The sequence below is a fragment of the Arachis ipaensis genome, chromosome B8 (assembly GCF_059453495.1).
Source record: "Arachis ipaensis isolate K30076 ecotype BB chromosome B8, ASM5945349v1, whole genome shotgun sequence".
In the NCBI taxonomy this organism is placed as follows: domain Eukaryota; kingdom Viridiplantae; phylum Streptophyta; class Magnoliopsida; order Fabales; family Fabaceae; genus Arachis; species Arachis ipaensis.
Window position 1 is genome coordinate 119,016,830 of NC_142443.1, and position 7,154 is coordinate 119,023,983.

Consider the following 7,154-nt stretch of genomic DNA (forward strand, 5'->3'; position numbering starts at 1 on the left):
TGATGATGCTAACACTGTTGTTTTCTTTGTTAGAAATCATATTATCTGTCGCTTTGGATTACCACGAGCAATCGTGAGTGATCAAGGCACTCATTTTTGTAATAGGAGATTAGCAGGATGGTGCGCATAAATTGTGATTACACTTTGATTATGTAAAATTCATTGCTCTTTCTTTCCCTGGTAATGGCGCCAAAAACATGATGCCAATACCATGGTTCACAACTTCGCACAACTAACCAGCAAGTGCACTGGGTCGTCCAAGTAATACCTTACGTGAGTAAGGGTCGAATCCCACGGAGATTGTTGGTATGAAGCAAGCTATGGTCACCTTGTAAATCTCAGTCAGGCGGATATAAAATAGTAATGGGGTTTTCGAAAATAAACAATAAACTAAGGATAGAAATACTTATGTAAATCATTGGTGAGAGTTTCAGATAAGCGTATGGAGATGCATTCGTTCCTCTGAATCTCTGCTTTCCTGCTGTCTTCATCCAATCAGTCTTACTCCTTTCTATGGCTGGCTGTTTGTAAGGATGTCACCGGTGCCAATGGCTACTTTCGATCTCTCTCGGGAAAATGGTCCAAATGCTCTGTCACAGCACGGCTAATCGTCTGGAGGCATCACCCTTGTCGTTGGTTGCATCCTATTCCTCTCTGTGAAAATGGTCCAATGCGCTGTCACTGCATGGCTAATCATCTTGGAGGTTCTCGATCATACTGGAATAGGATTTACTATCCTTTTGCGTCTGTCACTACGCCCAGCACTCGCGAGTTTTGAGTTCGTCACAGTCATTCAATCCCAGAGTCCTACTCGGAATACCACGGACAAGGTTTAGACTTTTCGGACTCTCATGAATGCCGCCATCAATCTAGCTTATACCACGAAGATTCTAATTAAGAGATCCAAGAGATACTCATTCAATCTAATGCAGAACGGAGGTGGTTGTCAGGCATGCGTTCGTAGGGAATGATGATGATTGTCACGTTCATCACATTCAGGTTGAAGTGCGAATGAATATCTTAGAAGCGAAATAAGATGAATTGAATAGAAAACAGTAGTACTTTGCATTAATCTTTGAGGAACAGCAGAGCTCCACACCTTAATCTATGGAATGTAGAAACTCTACCGTTAAAAATACATAAGTGAATAGAGGGTAAGCATGGCCAAGTGACCAGCCTCCCATGGAGGTCTAGAGATCTAAAAATGATCAAAAGATGTCTAATACAATAGTAAAAGGTCCTATTTATAATAAACTAGCTACTAGGGTTTACAGAAGTAAGTAATTGATGCATAAATCCACTTTCGGGGCCCACTTGGTGTGTGCTTGGGCTGAGCTTGAGTGTTACACGTGTAGAGGTCATTCCTGGAGTTGAACGCCACCTTTTGTGCCATTTTGGGCGTTGAACTCCACTTTGCAACTTGTTTCTGGCGCTAGACGCTAGAATTGGGCAGAGAGCTGGCGTTGAACGCCAGTTTGCGTCATCTAAACTTGGGCAAAGTATGGACTATTATACATTGCTGGAAAGTCCTGGATGTCTAATTTCCAACGCAATTGGAAGCGCGCCATTTTGAGTTCTGTAGCTCCAGAAAATCCACTTTGAGTGCAGGGAGGTCAGAATCCAACAGCATCAGCAGTCCTTCTTCAACCTCTGAATCTGATTTTTGCTCAAGTCCCTCAATTTCAGCCAGAAAATACCTGAAATCACAGAAAAACACACAAACTCATAGTAAAGTCCAGAAATGTGAATTTAACATAAAAACTAATGAAAACATCCCTAAAAGTAACTAGATCCTACTAAAAACAACGCCAAAAAGCGTATAAATTATCCGCTCATCACAACACCAAACTTAAATTGTTGCTTGTCCCCAAGCAACTGAAAATCAAATAGGATAAAAAGAAGAGAATATACTATAAATTCCAAATTATCAATGAAACATAGCTCCAATCAAATGAGCGGGACTTATAGCTTTTTGCCTCTTGAATAGTTTTGGCATCTCACTTTATCCATTGAGGTTCATAATGATTGGCATCTATAGGAACTCAGAGTTTAGATAGTGTTATTGATTCTCCTATTTCAGTATGATGATTCTTGAACACAGCTATTTTATGAGTGTTGGCCGTGGCCTTAAGCACTTTGTTTTCCAGTATTACCACCGGATACATAAATGCCACAGACACATAATTGGGTGAACCTTTTCAGATTATGACTCAGCTTTGCTAAAGTCCCCAATTAGAGGTGTCCAGGGTTCTTAAGCACACTCTTTTTTTGCTTTGGACCTTGACTTTAACCGCTCAGTCTCAAGTTTTCACTTGACACCTACACGCCACAAGCACATGGTTAGGGACAGCTTGGTTTAGCTGCTTAGACCAGGATTTTATTCCTTTAGGCCCTCCTATCCACTGATGTTCAAAGCCTTGGGATCCTTTTTATTTGCCCTTGCCTTTTGGTTTTAAGGGTTATTGGCTTTTTGCTCTTGCCTTTTGGTTTTAAGAGCTTTGGCTTTTTCTGCTTGCTCTTTCTTTCTATATTTTTTTTTGCCTATATTTTTTTTTTCTGCAAGCTTTGTTCTTTGCTGCTTTTTCTTGCTTCAAGAATCATTTTTATGATTTTTCAGATTATCAAATAACATGTTTCCTAGTCATCATTCTTTCAAGAGCCAACATATTTAACATTCTTAAACAACAACTTCAAAAGACATATGCACTATTCAAGCATTCATTCAGAAAACAAGAAGCATTGTCACCACATCAATATAATTAAGCTAAGTTCAAGGATAAATTCAAAACTCATGTACTTCTTGTTCTTTTGAATTAAAACATTTTTCATTTAAGAGAGGTGATGGATTCATAGGACATTCATAACCTTAAGACAAAGTTACTAACTACTAATGATCATGTAATGAAGACACAAATATAGATAAGCACTTAGCATATAGAAAACGAAAAACAGAAGAGATAGGAACAAGGAATGAATCCACCTTAGTGATGGTGGCGTTTTCTTCTTGAGGAACCAATGATGTCATTGAGCTCTTCTATGTCTCTTTCTTGTCTTTGTTGCTCCTCCCTCATTGCTTTTTTATCTTCTCTAATTTCATGAAGGATGATGGAGTGCTCTTGATGTTCCACCCTTAATTGTCCCATATTGGAACTCAATTCTCCTAGGGAGGTGTTGATTTGCTCCCAATATTTATGTGGAGGGAAGTGCATCCTCTGAGGTATCTCAGGGATCTCTTGATGATGAGCTTCTTCATGTGCCTGTTGAGATCCATGAATGTGCTCTCTTGTTTGCTCCATCCTTTTCTTAGTGATGGGTTTGTGAGATGAATCTTTCCATCTCCCATGGCTCAGAGGTGGAAGCAATTGTCTTCCCTTTCCTCTTCTTGAGGTTTCTCTGGCCTTAGGTGCCATTAATGGTAATGGCAAAACAAAAAGCTTATGCTTTTACCACACCAAACTTAGAATGTTGCTCGTCCTCGAGCAAAAGAAGAAAGAATAGAAGAAGAAGAAGAAGATATGGAGGAGATGGAGGGATGTGTGTTTGGATGTGAGTGGTGAATGGAAAACAGAAGGGATGACCATGAATGGAGAGAGAGAGGGTGAGGTGGGTGGGGATCCTGTGAGATTCACAGATCCTAAGATGATCCTGTGGTGTCCACAGATCCTGAGGTGTCAAGGATTTACATCCCTGCACCCATTAGGCATGCAAAATGCCCTTGCACACAATTCTGGGCGTTCAACGCCCATTTGTTGCCATTTCTGGTGTTGAACACTAGAACCATGCTTGTTCTGGGCGTTCAGCGCCCAGATGCTGCCCATTTTGGGCGTTCAGCGCCAGAACCATGCTCTGTTCTGGCGTTGAACGCCAGACAGGTGCCTCCTCCAGGGTGTGATTTTTCTTCCGCTGTTTTTGATTCCGTTTTCAATTTTTATATTTATTTTGTGACTCCACTTGATCATGAACCTAATATAACATGAAAAACAATGAAAATAAAGATTAGATAAATAAAAATTGGGTTGCCTCCCAACAAGCGCTTCTTTAATGTCTATAGCTTGACAGTGGGCTCTCATGGAGCCTCACAGATGTTCAGAGCATTGTTGAGACTCCCCAACACCAAACTTAGAGTTTGGATATGGGAGTTCAACACCAAACTTAGAGTTTGGTTGTGGCCTCCCAACACCAAACTTAGAGTTTGACTGTGGGGGCTCTAGTTGACTCTGTTTTGAGAGAAGCTTTTTCTGCTTCCTCTCCATGGATGCAGAGAGAGATCCTTGAGTTGTAAATACAAGGTTGTCCTTATTTAATTGAAGGATCAATTCTCCTCTGTCCACATCAATCACAGCTCTTGCTGTGGCTAGGAAAGGCCTTCCTAGGATGATGGATTCATCCTCTTCCTTTCCAGTGTCTAGGACTATGAAATCAGCAGGGATGTAAAGGCCTTCAACCTTTACTAACACGTCCTCTACTTGTCCATAAGCCTGTTTTCTTGAATTGTCTGCCATCTCTAATGAGATTTTAGCAGCTTGCACCCCATAGATTCCCAGCTTCTCTATTACAGAGAGGGGCATGAGGTTTATTCCTGAACCAAGGTCACATAGAGCCTTAAAGATCATGGTGCCTATGGTACAAGGTATTATGAACTTTCCAGGATCCTGTCTCTTCTGAGGCAATGTCAGTTGATCCAGATCACTTAATTCATTGGTGAACAAGGGAGGTTCACCTTCCCAAGTCTCAATACCAAATAATTTGGCATTCAGCTTCATGATTGCACCAAGAAACTTGGCAGTTTGCTCTTCAGTAACATCCTCATTCTCTTCAGAAGAGGAATACTCATCAGAGCTCATGAAGGGCATAAGGAGGTTCAATGGAATCTCTATGGTCTCTAGATGAGCCTCAGAGTCCTTTGGTTCCTCAGAGGGAAGCTCCTTATTGATCACTGGACGTCCCAGGAGGTCTTCCTCCTTGGGATTCACGTCCTCCTCTCCCTCATTGGGTTCGGCCAATTTGATTATGTCAATGGCCTTGCACTCTCCTTTTGGATTCTCTTCTGTATTGCTTGGGAGAGTACTAGGAGGGATTTCAGTGATCCTCTTACTCAGCTGGCCCACTTGTGCTTCCAAATTTTTAATGGAAGACCTTGTTTCATTCATGAAACTTACAGTGGCCTTAGACAGATCAGAGACTAAGTTTGCCAAATTATAGGTATTTTGTTCAGAATTCTCTGTTTGTTGCTGAATGGATGATGGAAAAGGCTTGCTATTGCTAAACCTGTTTCTTCCACCATTATTAAAGCCTTGTTGAGGCTTTTGATCCTTCCATGAGAAATTTGGATGATTTCTCCATGATGAGTTATAGGTGTTTCCATAAGGTTCACCTAAGTAATTCACCTCTGCTATTGCAGGGTTCTCAGGATCATAAGCTTCTTCTTCAGAAGATGCCTCTTGAGTACTGTTGGATGCAGCTTGCATTCCATTCAGACTCTGAGAAATCATATTGACTTGCTGAGTCAATATTTTGTTCTGAGCCAGTATGGCATTCAGAGTATCAATTTCAAGAACTCCCTTCTTCATAGGCGTCCCATTATTCATAGGATTCCTCTCAGAAGTGTACATGAACTGGTTATTAGCAACCATGTCAATGAGTTCTTGAGCTTCTGCAGGCGTTTTCTTTAGGTGAATGGATCCACCTGCAGAAGTATCCAATGACATTTTAGCTAAGTCAGACAGACCATCATAGAATATATCCAGGATGGTCCATTCTGAAAGCATGTCAGTAGGACACTTTTTGGTCAGCTGCTTGTATCTTTCCCAAGCTTCATAGAGGGATTCACCTTCTTTCTGTCTGAAGGTTTGAACATCCACTCTAAGCTTACTCAGCTTTTGAGGAGGAAAGAACTTGGCTAAGAAATCCGTGACCAGCTTATCCCAAGAGTTCAGGCTATCTCTGGGTTGAGAATCCAACTATATTCTAGCTCTGTCTCTTACAGCAAAAGGGAAAAGCATGAGCCTGTAGACTTCAGGATCTACTCCATTAGTCTTAACAGTATCACAGATCTACAAGAATTCAGTTAAGAACTGAAAAGGATCCTCAGATGGAAGTCCATGAAACTTGCAGTTCTGCTGCATCAGAGAAACTAGCTGAGGTTTCAGCTCAAAATTGTTTGCTCCAATGGCAGGAATGGAGATGTTTCTTCCATGTAAATTGGAATTAGGTGCAGTAAAGTCACCAAGCATTCTCCTTGCATTATTATTATTTTCGGCTGCCATCCCCTCTTCTTGTTCGAAAATTTCTGAAAGGTTATCTCTGGATTGTTGTATTTTAGCTTCTCTTAGTTTCCTTTTCAGAGTCTTTTCAGGTTCTGGATCTGCTTCAACAAGAATATTCTTGTCTTTGCTCCTGCTCATATGAAAAAGAGAGAACAGAAAAATAATAATAATAGGGGTCCTTTTTACCACAGTATAGAGGTCCCAGTGTGAGTAGAAGAAAAGAAGAAGAAGAAATTCGAACACAGATGGAAGAGAGGGTTCAATTTGGGTGAGATGAAGTGTTAGTAGATGAATTAATAAATAGAATAAGATGAGAGAGGGAGAGGATTTTCGAAAATAATTTTTGAAAGAGGGTTAGTAATTTTCGAAAATTAATTTTGAAAAGGGTTAGTAGTTTTTCGAAAATTCAAATAAAAAAATAAAATAATTAATTAATTAAAAAGAATTTTTGAAAAAGAGGAAGATATTTTCGAAAATTAGAGAGAGGGAGAGTTAGTTAGGTGGTTTTGAAAAGGATAAGAAACAAACAAAAAGTTAGTTAGTTAGTTGAAACAAATTTTGAAAAGATAAAAAGTTAGGAGGTTAGAAAAGATATTTTGAAATCAAATTTTTGAAAAAGATAAGACAAGAAGATATTTTTGAAAAGATATGATTGAAATTAGTTTTGAAAAAGATTTTATTTTTAAAATCACAATTAATGACTTGATTCACAAGAAATCATGAGATATGATTCTAGAACTCAAAGTTTGAATCTTTCTTAACAAGCAAGTAACAAACTTGAAATTTTTGAATCAAAACATTAATTGATGATGATATTTTCGAAAATATGATGTAAAATTAAGAAAAAGATTTTTGAAATTTTCGAAAACAACTAAAAAAATGAAAAAG

General features: G+C 39.4%; 1 non-coding gene across 1 annotated transcript; it reads left to right on the top strand.

Annotated features, from left to right (window-relative positions):
• The first annotated feature begins 5,762 nt into the window (after positions 1–5,762).
• On the top strand, positions 5,763–5,870 carry LOC148549413 (small nucleolar RNA R71). Its single transcript, XR_015898305.1, has one exon. It is a non-coding gene; the product is annotated as a small nucleolar RNA R71 (small nucleolar RNA).
• The last annotated feature ends 1,284 nt before the right edge of the window (positions 5,871–7,154 follow it).